The following is a 16700-nucleotide window of genomic DNA, read 5'->3' as shown; positions in this document are numbered from 1 at the left end:
AATGTTTCTTTAATATATATATATATATATATAGAGAGAGAGAGATTTAGATTTCCAGAGCCAGACCTGGGTTTTTTTTTTCCCATTCAGAGCTATTGGTGGCCTTATGTCTAGTTGGTTGTCCTTGGTGACCATTTGTAAAAGAAAATGTCTTCTTTTTTGGTGCAGTAGTAAGCATTATTATTTGCTATGAAATGAAAGATGGAGTAGTGCCAGTGATATGTTTGTGGCTGCAGGAGTTAATACTTTCCAAGCTGTTTTAAGAAATCTTATGTAGAAAATTATCTGCCGGGTTAATGACTTCAAAAATGAAATAATCATGGTTTTATCAAATATAAAGTTTAGTTCTACCAGTCCCAGCTCTGGAGACATTGGTACAGCTGTCTATTTATAAGGCATTCCTAGGTCTATGTATTTTACTTGTGATTTTGTATGTATTTTATTCTATTTAATGTGTGTTACTATCTGGACCTTGAGTCTGAAATAAAAGTTTGATTGATTGATAGAGAATGGAAAAATACACAGAGGATGACACATGAAAGGTATTTTCCATTTCAGTAAATTGAATGCTGCAGAAATATGTTTGGAGTGTATCCTCATTTCTCCTCAAATTATTTGGCTTTGATTTTGTTTAGTTCGCAAACCACCACTCATTATGCCGACAATATGATGTTATAGCTCATTCTATACATAATCTTTCTCAGGACTTGGCTTCTTGCCAGTCTCAGTGTCAAGTTACCAGAATAAACGAAAGGCATTGTCAGCCGGAATGGGAAGATTACAGGAGTTAGAGGAGATGATCTGTGATCAATGATCTTCTCAACGGGCGAGCTTTACAGAGAGCTCCTGCCTCCCTTTCAGACTGTAATCACCCTTCTGTACTGAGATTGCTGTTCTTGCTTCGGGCTTCCTGTGATAGAGGCTGCCTGTTTATCTCACTGCAGTTCAACTCTAGAGGACCTTGTTATGTTCTGCCTGTCTGGAGTGATTTTTCTTTTCTTAGATATATTTTTCTTTTTAATGATTGTGTTTTCGTGTTGCTTCCATTACTTGTCTCAGTCTTTGGGTTATTTGGAAACCATGAACTTACATCGACTCATTAGAAAGATCCATCCATCCATCCATTATCGGTCCCAACGGACATTGGATGAAGGCGGGGCGGGGCACACCGTGGACAGGTTGTCAGCCTATCACAGGGCTGACACATAGAGACAGACAACCATTCGCACCTCGAGTCAACAGCTAACCTAACCTGCATGTCTTTGGACTGTGGGTAGAAAACATGTGAAACCTGTGGCATATGAAAGATGTAGGTCATAAATCTTTCAAAATGTTTTATCTTGGAAAATGTTAAGATGCTTGTTTTAAAATAGTGTGACAGAATATATTCATATAACCGTGAACTTGTAAACACAATCAATGCTTTAAAATGCTTTTTTATTCATTTTCAGACTTAAGTTATTTCACGACCTAATTTTTCCTTATAACTTTTTCATGTCATAATGACTCTTTTTACCACAATAAAAACAGTATTCATCTGTCAGTCATGACAAACGAATGGAGCCAGCTAATGTAAGTGATTGTCAGTCTGCTCATTCAGACCAAAGCTGACAAAAAAAGCATTTATTAATATATTATGTCTCTGCGTTGTGAAACAGACTGGCACATATAGTAGGTTTACTGTATATTACGCCACACTTGCATAAATTAAATGTATTTTAAAGCGCACAGGGTGTAGTTTGGGGCAGTAAAGTGTGAAACAACTGTACTTTGAACTTGTGCTAAAGCTAACTTAAGCATTTAAATACTGCAACAACAACAACAAAGTGCTGTAATTTCTGAAAAACACATTGACTTTCATACTGGAAGTCCTTGAACTTATAGCAATTGCATTCATTTAAAAAAAAGATATAAGAAAAACATCTCATCAATTTCAGAATTGAGAGGTCTCCGCAGGGTAAGCAGTGGGCTGATCTTCTTTCAATGGGCCTCGTGCTTTTAAGGTCTTCAGGAGTGTTCATCAGGGGTTTTAATATTAACCTTTCTTATGTTGAAAAATGCATTACAGCTCACTAATATATTAAAACTGAAAATCAGGTTTGATGTAGGAGACTCACTCCAATGCCAAGATGGTAAATCTTTGCAGGCAACCAAAGCTCTATATCTCCTGAAGACAAATATGATATTCATATGACCTGTGGCTATAACAATCTGCTGCCTGAAGCTGTTCCTTACTTTAAAGAAAGAAGCTGACATTTGGGAATAGCTTCCACAAGTTCCCCAAATCTGCCCTTTTAAAGCCTTTGTTGTGATCAGGAAACTATTTTAAAACCTAATTATGGCTCGGAGTTGTTGCATATTTATGTTCTTACTTTAGGTATTTGTTTGATGTTTTATTATGTATTACATTTTTTTTGTCTTGATAAAATGATGTCTCGACTTTCTTCTAGAGAAGAAAGGCGGGCCTGTTTGTAAATAATGACCTCATGAAATCTCTTAACATTGTGTTATTCTTATGTGATTTGACATTTTCATTGCACATATTTCTATTTTTATTAATGAAGTTATTTCAGCAAGAAGCCCATATCGACTGCTGCGCTTTTGAGCTTCAAAGAAACCGCTGAAGGTTTGCGGGGAGGGGGAGTGATCACATGTTATAGTGAGACCACATTTTGACACAGGTGTAAATAATGAGATTAATAATTCCTAAAGTTCATTGAGCTGCTTTAGTTTCCGGGTCGGTGTATTATGTCTGCTCACTGTCACACTGTCATGACTTACCGGGACACCAAAAAGCATCTACATAAGAACGGCGTGCACGCAGTCACTCAAAGCTGAATCAAGCTCTTTTTATGATAATTGCTGAAAACAAAACAGGCTTATTACGCTCAGAATTGTACATCACTCATGTGTGCAGTAGGTCCTTTTCATGATGGCCAATGTTTAAAAATCAGGTATGTATGTTTTGAATGTTGCATATTCAAATCTGTGTGCAGGCGGATTCTGTGGAAATGAATGTCAGCAGCATCTTGTAGACAAAAGAAAAAGGGAAAAATAACTTTAACTTTGGACTTTTGGCGCCCCTGCATTTCACACAGCGTCAAACCCCAATGTGTGCTATTGTGTAAAACATTGTGTTTGCTTTTTGTTGCCTTGTGGAAAAGGCGTCTCCTCTCCTCCTGCAGTTAATTGCCTTTGTTGACATTTTTATGCATACCCGTCACGCGGAACCCTCCATCTTGTCTCCCGGTTTGATTTAAAGGGACGAAACTAACATCTCCTCTTTTTTTTTTTTCCCTCACTGTTCTTTTTTTTCTCTCCCAGTTTAAGATAGGAAATAACTGCTGTTTCACAGCCTCTCTTTTATGGCGGCCATTATAGTTTTTGTTACTGATATTTCTGTTTTATTAAGTTCGTGGCATTGGTTTAATTCCCATGCTCCCCTCCGACGTGTTGCAGACACAGCAAAGCTCACGCTGAGCGAGTCAGTAATTTGTACTCGGCGCTGCTTTGGTTCAGAGCGTCATAGTGTCTATTACTATATGTGGCTGACTGACCTCTGTGGAAGCTGCGGTATTGAGGTACTTCGGGGGTTGTGATGACACTTTCTGTGACAGGGTTCACTTTAATCAAATCTCTAATCTTCAAGAAATATCTGCTATGACCCGAGTATTGTCACGCTTTAAAGTCCCGGGCTATTTAAGTTACACCATATGTCTTTTTCTCAACAGCCACCCACCTCTCTGGGGCTGCATGCTGAGGGATGATGAGGGTTCAGACTCCCTTTTGATTGGTGTTCATTTAGCATCTCTCGCCGCGATGAATGCTTCAACAACGCTGCGAAGACATTTCTCAGCAACCTCAAGCGATTATTTTCCTGCCCGGCCGACGCCTCCAGAGTCCTGCTTGTCTTTGAAGGTGGGTTTCGCTGTCACGGTAGCATCAGGTATGGATTTGTCTGGTGAGCTGACTGATTATAGCCATTTTAATTATTCAGCTTTCTTTAAGTCTACTTTGCAAACAATGGTGAATTACTTTTCCTTCCCACAATACGCCATGTCTCCTTTTGGACTTGCTTATGTCAATTGCAATTGCTGCTGTAGCTGTTCCCTCAATTCTCAGCTTATTCTCAGTTGCAAGTTGCAGTTTTATGATATGGGACTAGGAATGAGTAAATTTATTATTGGTGTTTTTGGTAAGGACGTTGCAGCTTAATAAAACATCTTAAAAAATTTGCCAGTTAGCCAAGATGCTATTTTTCATCTGTAGTCCCATCATCTATCCTTTCTAAGCATGCAGCTATAAAAATACAAGAAGAGAGAATATTAATATTAGTAGAAACAGCATTTAGGACACACTTATACTACATTGTCAAGTACTATTAAGACATGCAACACTGAGGCTTAAAAAACAACACATGTAAAGCAAATAAATGAGGGATAATGAAGATAAATAGAAACATGGTAACATTGTATTTGGTTTTCTTTCAATATTTAACAACAATACACAATGATCTCCTTGTTGAAAGGTCCTTTACATAACCTTACATATCCTCATCAAGACCTTAGTGTGAAAATATAACAACATGTCCCTGTTTAACACAATCAACAACATAACATTATCCTAGCAGAAATGGCATTTCCCAATACAACACAACGTGTACAAACATACTTAAGGAGACAGGGTTGAATTTGTGATTGGTTTTGTCTTTGCTTGAGTGTGTGTGAGCTTTTTTTTTGTTTCAATTCATGTTGCCACGAGGGCTCAGCAACAAAGCTCACTTAAATAATTAATTTCCTGGACAGTTTGTTTTGCTCATAGCCCAGTAAGGTTGGGATGCTTGGCAGTTGGGTGAGTCGAAACAAATCTGAATGTAGTCACTGTAACATTAGAAATGCATGATGGACCTTTGCGGGCTGACGTCCAAGCCTGAACACACGAATACATAGATCATAAAAAAGTTATGTTGTCCGTCCAATCAGGCCGGTTTGAGGATTTAAACAGTATTTTGAGCATGCTGACATGTGCTTGGAAGCCGTATCGCTGTTTTTTAATCCTAGAATCCTACTCTATCATCTAGTTGGCCGTGTATCGTTTTGTCTTGTCCCCTAAAGGGTCCCTTGAAGTCTCAGTCGTGGTCGAGTCTTTGTATGTAATCTTGTCTGGAAAGGGATGCACTCGGTTGAAAAGGGTGCCAGTGATCTCGTTGACAATGGACAAGGTGAAATAACGAGCAGGCTCTCACCGGCTTTTGCCACTTCAAATCCTCACCGTCTAATGGGTTGGTGAAGAGGCTCGGCTTGCCAACAAGGTTGCTGAAGTGGGGGGAAGGAGAGTAAAAGAGAGGAGAAAGAAAACTAAAGGAGAGCTTACGGCCCGGACCCTCTCATGCCGGGCTGTTTCTCTTCTCTCTCTCTTCTCTCTCTTCCCAAAGCCTCCCAGCGCTTTCCAATCTGTTTTGTAGCTGAGCGTCCTACTGCACTCCCAGTGTTTATCTGACATCATGAAGGGTTTCGACTTCCCTCGATTCCAATGACAGCCCAAACTCTTCAGAGTGCACACATAAGCCAACTCGGCAGATGACAAAGCGCTGCTGAGCCTGTCGGCAGAACCACGCGGCTCCTAGCATGCTTTGCCCCCAGCACGTCACCTACCTGGTCTGGCACGGACTCAGCCTCGGAGACCACCTCATTATTCACTTTGACAGGGTTGTATGACCCAGCAGCTACGCCCTGACTTGTTCTGGGAGCATGAGCAGATGCTTGATTCTGTAGCTGGGGCTCTGTTATCAAACTGACTCAGGAAGCATCTTCCACTAAACTTCTGTAGTAAATAAACTGAGAGACAAATTAGCTGGTTGGTGTTGGGATCAGTGTTTATCTGAACAGAATCATAGCTGATGGGATGACACAATAGTCAAGCCAGAACAAAAAAACGCAGCCCATACAGGGGAAATAAACACAACGTTTTATTCCCAATTTAATTGTTATGCAGTGCATGGTTATGAGGTTAAAAAAAAAAAGAAAGCCAGGAAAGAACCTATTAATGCATCACACACATCTGCCTGCAGGTGCATACTGATCAGCAAAGCGTCATTGAGCTCAGGATGATTCACCCAGGCTTTTATTTTGATGGAGCGATTCAGGGCCACACTTGAAGTGCCACCTTGGTCTCCCTTTGGGCGCGAGTCCCCTCATGAAACACCAGGGGGGATTTTATATCTAAATATATTTCCTCCTCCCTTAAATCCAATGAGTTTTGTCATTGGAATACAAAGTGAGCGAGACAGAGGGCCCCTGTTTAAAGCCATATCTGAGTGGGGTGCCACAGCTTGGAAACAAACAGTATCAGCACCCTGCACTCTCACAGATAAGCAAAGTCGGCTAAAAAAGAAAGAGATACATATGTTTACCATCACTAGACTTCGCTGCCTCAGGGAAAAAAAAATTAAGGACACAGAAAAAGGCTGACCTTGAAAATGCTGCGGCAGCTGGACAAACACCGTCAAATGAGCCTTATTTTTTTTAATGAAAGGCAGAGGCTAGTATTGATATTTTTGATAAAAACACATCAAGAAATGTAAGGGTAGTTTAAATAAAGAAATATAAGAAATATTTTGCTGTATCAAAATCCCAATGCTACTTTAGTGGTCACCTCTGAATGAGTTTATTTAAAAAAACAAATGAAGAAGTCATGATGGTAAGTCTGCCATCCTTGTCATCAAAAGCCAATGTCCTTTTTATACCTTTTATATAAGTGGATTATTATTTGGATTCTGATTTAAATTCCATCCCAAAACCAGTTGACTAGAACTATTTTAGACATTGCCCTGCCAACATCTTTTTTGCTCTGTTTTTTTGCATTTCACTCTGTTTCCCTCCTGATGAGCAACTCTACAGAGCAAAGGTATAAATTGTTAGTTATGTCAGCCGTAATGTTGAATGCACAAGTATCATTGTAGCTGCCTTGTCCTTGGCACCACTCCTTCGTCAACAGATCCTACCCAGACAACTTACTTGAATGGGTAGATGAGCTGTTGAGAGTGTTGAATGGTATTCAGAACAACAGTGGTGTTGGGTCAGGGTGAGGGTCGTTTTGACGTGGGTGCACGCTTGTATCGGGGTCTGTTCATGCATGTATGGGCGAGAGGGAACAATGTCCTACTGCGTGTGTGTGTGTGTGTGTGTGTGTGTGTTTACAGTGCCAATAAAAGGCCAGGCCAATCGATCAGCAGGGGCTTAACAGCTCTAGTCAAAGAGCACATTTCGGCTTGCTGCTCAGCGCTGTGGGCTTCCTGTGCCGTGGTTGTTCTATTGGTGAATTCAAATGGACTCAGGATGCGCAGACTGAGCCCTGGTGGACTAAGATTTTAGGGCGTCTGACAATGAGTGAAGTGCTCGTTGTGAAAGCGTTAGTTTGCACGGATGCAAGGCTGCTCTAAGATGCTGCCTTGATGAAGGTCAAAAGCGTGTCGAGGAGTTAAAGGATTTTCTCTCTGTCGTGCTTGCATTTCATGATAGATACAGATCACACATTTTAACCTAAGAGTTTTACAAAGCTGTCAAAGGGAACCTTAATGATAGATAGATAGATAGATAGATAGATAGATAGATAGATAGATAGATAGATAGATAGATAGATAGATAGATAGATAGATAGATAGATAGATAGATACTGCATTCAATTTCTTTGTAGCAGCAGCAAACGAGTTTACAATATATACAATACACTAAAATAAAATAGCAGAGCAGGACATCTATCAATTAAATAATAAAGAAAATTAGAAGAAAATATAATATAATAATATATAATAATAATAATATAATAAGTATATAGTGTATACAAGTGAGTATATAAAGTGAAGGGGTGCAAGGGTTATTGATGTTGATTCAATTGGAGGAGGATCTGGCCAGAGGTGATTTATTATAACGTCTTATAGCAGTTGGCAGGAATGATCTCCTGTATCTGTCCTTGTGACAGCGGAGCTGAATCAGTCCGTCCTGTTTGCAGCCAATGATGGAGCGGGCCTTCCTCACCAGTTTAGTGAGTCTGTTGGTGTCTCCGGCTCCAATGCTGCTCCCCCAGCAGACTACGGAGAAGTCCAGAGCACTCGCCACAACAGACTGGTAGAACATCTCCAACATCTTGCTGCACACATTGAAGGATTGAAGTTTCCTCAATAAAAAGAGTCGACTCATCCCCTTCTTGTACACAGTGTTGATGTTGGCCTTCCAGTTCAGTCTGTTGTCGATGGAGACACCCAGGAACCTGTACTCCTCCACCATCCTCTCCCAGAACGCTCAGCGGTTGTGGAGCTGTCGTCTTCCTCCTAAAGTCGACCACCATCTCTCTGGTCTTGCAGTCCCCATGTGTTCCACAGAGCACATCCCAGTCCGTTGATTCAAAACAATGCAGGGCGTCATTAACCTCCCGAGACCACCTCCTAACAGTCGTGGTGGTCACAGGCAGCCTCTGCACAAGAGGAACATATTTATTGTGTTGTGTTGTGTGGCAGTGGCACTGCATCCTTACATTGGCATACAGTAGGTCAGAGTTGTATTGTTCCGTGTGGGGCAGTCAACATACTGGTGAAAAGTTGGCAGGGCTTTATCCAGGCTGGTGTGGATAAAATCACCAGTGATTGCCAAAAATGCACCAGTATGTTGACTCAGCAGTCCAGACACAGTAGATTGGATGGTGTCCACTGCTTCCTCGGCGTCAGCTGATGGTGGCACGTAAACAGCGACAATAATGGCGGACGCGACCTCCCTAGGAAAACAATACAGACGCATCCCCACGGCTCACAGTTCAATGTTCGGACTACAGAACAACAGATGTATTCTATAGCTCCCCGCCATCGAGTGCTGCAGGGACACATTTTTGTAGGCCAACCCAAGAAGTGAACATTGCACCGGTTCCCTCTGCAAAAAAAACACTAGATTTTTGATTATTGCATCCACAAACCTGCCAATGAGCTCTGTGGCAAACATAAGTTTCTGATACTTACATGTTTTGTTCAGCAAGAATGAAAAAGCTAACTTCAGGCCTAACTGTAACACAGGCCGCTGCGGTAAGGACTCAGCCTTAATGGTACAAGCTCTACAGTACCTAGTCAGCTACCAGGGAGCCCCTACCTGATGTCTTTTATGATCATATCAGCAGAGCAGTGATCTGTGAGAAATCTAACGTGTACTGTGTACAGGCTAGCAGTCTCTGGAGGTCCACAGACAGCCCACACCAAATATTCGCATGAGAGCCCTTGCAGACTAAATGCATTTTGGCAAAGGCCTGCCCTAACCCCTCTGCAAAGCCCGCAAGTCGAAGCAAGTCTGGGTAAGTGTGGACTTTTGGATTCAGCAAGTCTTCTCTCTTCACCGCCTACGAGTTGTCCTACTGCATCTGAAGAATGTAAAGAAACATGTGGCCTGAGCACAGCTCCAGTGAGGGGTCGTGGCCCAAATCCTAGCAGGTTTTTATTGTTGACACCTTGTGCTTGAGTCACTGATTTATCTATAAAAGATTGTGATATATTTTGATGGTAAAAAAAAACCCACTATGTAGATAAAGAAAAATCTCACATATCATGAACTCTTTTAGTGTTTTGAAGGGAAGCGGGTTGGATATTTGCAACCAAAAAATACTTTCTTCTTCTGAAAATGTCGTTAGCCAACAAACCTACTTTCAAGTTGTTACCAGCAATTGATTGCTTCTCAGAGTCAGGTCATTCGTTATCAGCCGAAACCACATTTTTGGAGTCATTCACAGAGTGTTACAACCTGCACATATCTTAACCTCACTGTCAGACAGTTAATCAAACCACTTTGCTTATCAAATGGTTCAGCTACCAACCCAGCACAATGGCTCACGGCCCTGAGGTCTCTGCAACGCCTGAATATCTGGTCTCAGTCTCGCTGCTGGTTGTTTGTGTTTCTGGCTGCTTTGATTACGCCGCTCTAGCCCACTTGGTGTCCCAAATCACTGGAATATATTATTGACAGTAGAGGAGGCGAAGCTCCTCTGTGTGTACTTGTCTCTGAGGACAAGGCTCACTGAAGAGGAATACGCACTTTTGATACTGGGGTCTAAAAATAAACACACTGGTGGCATCATGAGGCGCAAGTCAACGGTAATGACAACCTGACTTCTAATCCATATCCGGTTGACACTAAATTAACAGTGTAAATGTCAATTTTCTTTTTTTTTAAATTGAAAATGTCTTGTCAGGGTATGTTTAGCAGATAATTAAATTGGTGTGAATAAAGAAAGCCTATTCATGGAATTGGATCAGCTCTGCCAGCCAAGATGTGTTTCTTCTCGCAATACTATTTCAGTGAAAAATGAGTACCAGGTTGCACGAATGTATGTGTATTTGCTTTTCATACTATCCACAATGTTAAAGCAGCATTCAATGTATAAGAGGAGACAGATGAGGCTCATTAGAGGATACATACAGATGAAATAGGACTGGCGAAGTAAAATCCTCTTGAAAGGAGGAAGTCAGTCAGCATAGTTCAATCTGACCAGTGGAGTCATTACGTCTGGCTGCAATGGGCCTGAAATCCTGCTTCACTAGACAGAGAGGTTTTAATTTTGTTTATTATTATTTTAGAAGAAGAATCCACCAAAAAGCAAACGCATTACAGAGAATTAATTTTCCAGGACATTTCCTGTGCATTTCCAACAGCCTGGAGCAAGTATCACAGACAGGAACCACTATGTTTCTCTCAGAAGAATAAAATATACTGATTGGTTTTTGGTCAGAATCAGAATAAGATATATATCAAAGTAGGTTATTCATTTACAAGGAATTTGCCTCAGTCATTTGTGCATACAAATAATCTATTTAGAGGAAATAAAAATACTGGAGAGGTACTACATTCTTCAAATAACACAAATAGGATAGAAAAGAAAAATCTATTATAGAAACACACTTTATAAATATGTACTGTATAATTGTTAAAGAATGAGAGCTGTACAGTGTTGGACAATTACAGAAACATTTAATTCATCATATAATTAAGAGACAAATTAAAACTCTTAATAGACATCTAGCTGTACCATTAAGTGATGACATACATACAAGTCTTATTTGTCTGAACTGCTATGCAAGCCATGCCCTCATGTGACCTAATTATGCATCTGAACCTCAGTATTTTAAAGGAATAGTTCTACATTTTGAGGAGCACATTTAAATGTGAAATTAGTTAAGTGAGAAGATGAAACCACTTAGTTACGGTGTGCCTTCATTTAATTAAAACCAACTGTCTACACAGGCCACCTCAAGGCTTGTGTTTTACTTGCGTAATTCCAAGGAAGCATATTTGTACGCAATTTTCCTTACTCTAGTGTTTGTGGGCTGGAATCTGAGTGCTGCCAAAACACGGATAACCTATGCTCAGTACTGTGCCTGAACACATCATGTGTAGACACAGACGGAGCTGCTGCCCTGCGAAGGGGCTGCTTTTGCTTTGGGAGCCGTGAAGACACAGTGGGGTGTTGGAGGCAATTAGCCTAGCTTAGCATAAAGACTGCCAGGGACATTTACTTGTCATCACTGCAGGTTACCAAGCAATCAGGGGAGACACTGCACATACACATTGATCTTCTCATCTAACTCCCTGCTGGAATGCGAATAACCGGGTTTTTAATAAGGGGTGTAATCCGGATATCTTGCGGTTTGCTTTGCAAAAAGAAAACGTGTGAATTATTTTTCCAGGAAAACTTTTGTCTCGGTGGAACTTCTAAAACTTTTTTTTTTAGGAAGAAGAAGACTTCCCGTTGCAAAGCAAAGTGTAAGATACAGGGGTGTCCACAGGGTTGACCAATTTTCAAATCAATAACAGTTTTAATCTTCTCTGTAGGCGACACTGATATTGGAGGTTAAATGCTGTGCCGTTCTGATTGACGCACCTCCAGTTGGATCATTTTCTGATGCAGAACTCACATAAACCCCCCTTTTCAAACAGAAATGACTGTCACAGAGATTGACACTTTAATATTCAAAGGGTTAAAAGTTCACTATGACTTGCACCCTCAGTACCACTCAGATGCTTCCAGTCACCCCTCGGTGGCCTCACGTGGAGATTATACGACTCTGCCCGTTGCTCATTCACACAGAAGGGGACATCTGGGATGACATTCTGAAGCAGATGCAAAGAGTCCATTACTGTTGCCCCCCAGCTCTGCAGCAATATTTCCTCTGTCAGTGCAACCAGGGCGATGAGATTCTGAGGGAGGTGACCAAGAGCTTGGCCTCGTCTCCAGTGCAATCTGCTTTCAGGACGGCAGAGCATGCACGGTGGCATGGGCATGGATGCTCATACACACACATACACACACACACACACACAGAGAGCACAGTGCCATATGGACAAGCCACATAATGAGGGTCATTAATGTGCCGGTGAAACGTGTGATTGACAGGTGGCGGGGAGCGCAGAGTGGGAGCACCATCCACAACGGAAAAGATGGAGATGACGGTGTCACGGCCACAGAGGCAGAAGCACATCGGTACAGTTTATATTATGATGCGCCGGTGGCAATGTCAAAGCTTTTACCTGGCATGACCGAGCCATCCATACGAGACTCGTGATGAAATTGTTTGGATATTTATGTAAAAGGTCTAAGAAGCTTTCCTGTCTTCCTTGCACTGGAATATTATTGATGCCTCTATAGTCTTGTCTGTTCTGCTTGGTTTGAAGTACTGTCATGGCTCGATATGATTATATTAGGCCTTTTTCCCTGGCAAAGGAGAGAGCACTCTCCAAAGGCAGATACCGAGAAATATAGCACTTCCAAGAGACTTTGCTCTGTTCACCCAAACTGTTTCGATTGAGAACAATCATGAAGACGGATGGCAAACTTTGCCTCCTTCTGAATCAGAGCTTTTACTAATTGGTGTTCTTTGACAGCAGCTCATACATAACTGTTCTTACATTAGTAAACAGGTGGAGTCACACAGCATAAATATATTTTATTTTGAAGCCAACTGAAAGAAAAGATGTGTTCAAAATAGCTGTTCCATTGATGAATCCCACGTTTGAAAAACAATGTATAACCTACCGTTTTAAAAGCTCACCTCTACGATGCTCATATTCCAGCTTTCAGCACTAATAACTTTTGCACAACCATTTAGTCCTGCTGTATTAGAATTTCTATGTGAGTGTCTGGCTCGGCCTTGAACTTATTAGGCTACATCATTTATGACAAGTGGCAGGCGGATGTTTTAAAATATTTACAGATGCAGATAAAATGATTGAGCTCCAATAAGTATTACCAATATTACTTTATATGTGGAAACAAATGGAGTCACAGTGATTATACACAGACACATTTATGTTTCTTCTTGTCAACTTGCAGGAAAATTGGAAAGCTCCATAAAAAACGGCAGTGCAAAATCAATAACACAAAAAATATTGGCCTGCATTTGGATTAGGATTATTGGACTATTTCAACCATGCAGCCACTTTTCTCAAGTTTTATAGTGTTTTTAAATTGTTTAATGACAACTATGCTTCAAAAGCACTTACTTCTTTCTTTTAAAATGTTATGAGTTCTAGAAATTCCTCCTTTTTTAGCTATTTGTGGAGGTTTATATGCAGAGAGAACTCCAAGACACTGGCTCTATTTTATTCCTAATCATTGCCAAGTGACGTAGTTTTTTTCAGGGAAACTTGCTTTGTCATTTTTAGGAAATTACACATAAATGATTCAAGTTCAACTTTCTGGGAAATGTACAAATTGTCATATTTACCCAGTTTTAGAGGAGGAGATTGAACCCACTCTACAGCCAGCTGACAGTTAGCTTTGCATAAAAGACTGGTAATAGTGGAAACTATAGCTGCTGTCTTGTTTTATACATATACAACAGGTGCTAGTTGTATCAATCATGTAATTTAATCTTCTCATTCCATGCAAGAAACTCGAATGAGCATATTTCCCAAAAGGCCTAACTATTCCTCCAATAACTGTATTTGAAGAATCGGCATAGTCTTGGAAGTTACTCTGCAAAACGGCTTTTCCAAGAAAAGATTTCTGTGCTCTTACTTTTTGAAACGACAACTTCACTGGTAGGGCACTTCATCAAGTTGGAAGGATTCTCAAGATTCTCCTAATTGTTTTAATTGAACATTAAGCCAATTCCAATTGCCCACTAGAAGAAGTTTCCTGTCGAGGTGTTTTTGATTGCAAGAGAATTGCAGGGCAGCGTTCAGTTTTAAAGCCCTGGTCCCAGCATGTGGGTCGAAGGGCACATGATTGACATTTCCAAAGACCTCTGGAGCCACAGCCAGAGCCTAAAAGCTGCCGGATTTCCAGTCGTGTAAGCGACCCCCTTGAATGCCCATCAATGCCGAGGCTGTGTGTGTTCCACCCACATAAGGCATCTCCCGCTGTCATGGAGACATTAACAAGGCAGGTTGTGCCCTGTCCTCTGCACTCACACTCTTGTTGACTGTTTACTGCGTTCTCTCGATGCTCTTCCTGGGTAGAGCTGACTGACGTGGCATCGTTGCTTTGAGGCGCCTACGGGAACAAATCCAGACAAAGTTATTTTCAATCTCGCAGTGACTGCTGACATTGCTTCTTTCTTTGGGTTGTTTTTGCTGTGATGCTTGTGATTGAATTAATCAAAAACTGGTTATCTCCCAGGGCGCCTTTTTCCCCTGGATAACAGTGACAGTTCAAGAAGCAGGCCTCTCAACTGCAAAGTCAACCTGATGTCCTAAGTCTTTTTTGTTTTTCCTCTCTTTGTCAGACAGCCTTTGGGGAAATTAACTGATGAGATCATGCCAGCTGGTTGCTATAGAAACCTCACATATAAGACTTGGGCTGGAGTTTGTCACCAGAGAGAAAACAGGAGAGAGAGGGAGACAAAGAGGAGGCCGTTTGGAATCAAAGGTGGAGTCATTTGCAACACAACATTGATGCTGTGTTGCATTTCATCTTTTCGGCACAGCATCCTCCCATCAGATCCTCTCATCCTGCTGCCGGCCTGGCTTGGATACCTGCGCTAACCACTAGAATATGTCATAGTGAGGGATACACCGTATTGTTTTCATGTGACATCATGAACAGAATTGGACAATAACCATACATCTTACACATCAGAAGTACAGTTTGTGCACTTTTGTACATTTCAGATAATCACTTTGGAAAAAAAGCTCTTCTTCTGTAAACTGTCCACCAGTGAGAGGTGTTGAGGTGCATTCTGTATTGTTAAATTGCTGTGCACATATTGATTAGATGTTCTGTTACTGGCCCCTTGTGGTTCAGGTCAGGAATGAGATTGCAGTGGTAAGTGTGGATACACTGTGGATCATCTTTGTACTGTACAGTAGGCTGGTTATGGTGTTTAGGAAAGAAGTGAATATACAGTATGAAAGTTGAAGCACTCATTCTTGACCTGTCCAGCGAAAAAGAATGTAAACTTGTATTCTGCTGGGAAATCTATCCAGCAGTTCTGCTGGATAACCAATACATTAGGGTTTATGTGAAACTCTTTAAATGTAGTTTATATCGCTGGTGATTTAGCAGGACATGCTGTACCTACTGCACATGGCAGCAAAGCAAGGAAACACTTCCCAAAAGGACAGGTTGTTTTTCCCTCTACTTCTTACAGTAGCATTCAAATCCTTCATTACTGTGATTGCAAACAAATGGATAACTCTATCACATCTAATGGAGTGAGGAAAATGAATTGGACTGTCCTTTAAAGACATTACTTACATTCGTTATAAAATCTATTTTCAGTTTAAGACCAGTTGAGGAGAGGATGTACCTGTAGAGAAGGAAGATTAAAAGTGATTAAATGGTGAAATTAATTTATAGCCGCAACAGTTGCAAAGGCTCTGCCCCGGATTTATGACTGTCAAAGCCCATCTTAATTCCACTCTGGGTGACACATGAGATGAGCGTCAGCACTAGTCAGGCTTGTGGCTCTGACAGGAGAGTTGCAGCACTGTCTCCCATCCCTCACTTGCCTCCCACCACTTTTGGTCCTCCTCTTTTTCTTACCTCCCCTCTGTCAGTCTGTGTGACTTTTAGAGGAGAGAGCGAGCGTTGTCCTGCTGAGCTAGGCTTGCACATCTCTATCAAGTATCAATGCCCTCAGGAAAGTGTTTTCGGGAAAAGAGAGGTATTTTGAACATCTTTCGGTCCATCCTCATCACACCCTGTAGACACTGCCAGTGGATACAAGTAAATGTGCATAGGGAGAGCATGTTCACAGGAACACGCATTGAGACTTTCAAAGCCAGATGCTGTCAATTTGAGACTCGTGAGGAGACGCACCCTCCCCTGCTCTCTCTTTAAATCGTAAACAAACACACCAGACTCTCTCCACCTCTTTTTGTAGTCAGTGCAGTGCAATGCCGCACTTGGATTCAAGCTTTTTCGGAATACTTCGAACCCGGAGTTGAATAGAGTTTGAGCGAGAGAGACAGAAAGTTGGAATGTCACCTTCTGCTCCTTGGCATCTCGACTGGAAGGGCCACGCAGAGTGCAATGGGGCACAGTGGGGTGCCCCTGTGAACTCAGGACAGATGGCGGGTTTGGACCCTTGGACCTGCTAATGAGCAGGTCATGCCAAGCGGTGTAGGACACAGGGACATTAGGTTAGGCTGCTCCATCAAAGCCATGATCTGCCATGTCAATGGGGTGAAGCCACGCCCGTCTGCTTTGCGGACGGTATCAGTACAGTA

The sequence above is a fragment of the Cyclopterus lumpus genome, chromosome 18, assembly GCF_009769545.1.
Source record: "Cyclopterus lumpus isolate fCycLum1 chromosome 18, fCycLum1.pri, whole genome shotgun sequence".
NCBI classification, from domain to species: Eukaryota; Metazoa; Chordata; class Actinopteri; order Perciformes; family Cyclopteridae; genus Cyclopterus; species Cyclopterus lumpus.
The sequence above is the reverse complement of the archived record's forward strand: the minus strand, read 5'-3'. Positions refer to the sequence as shown.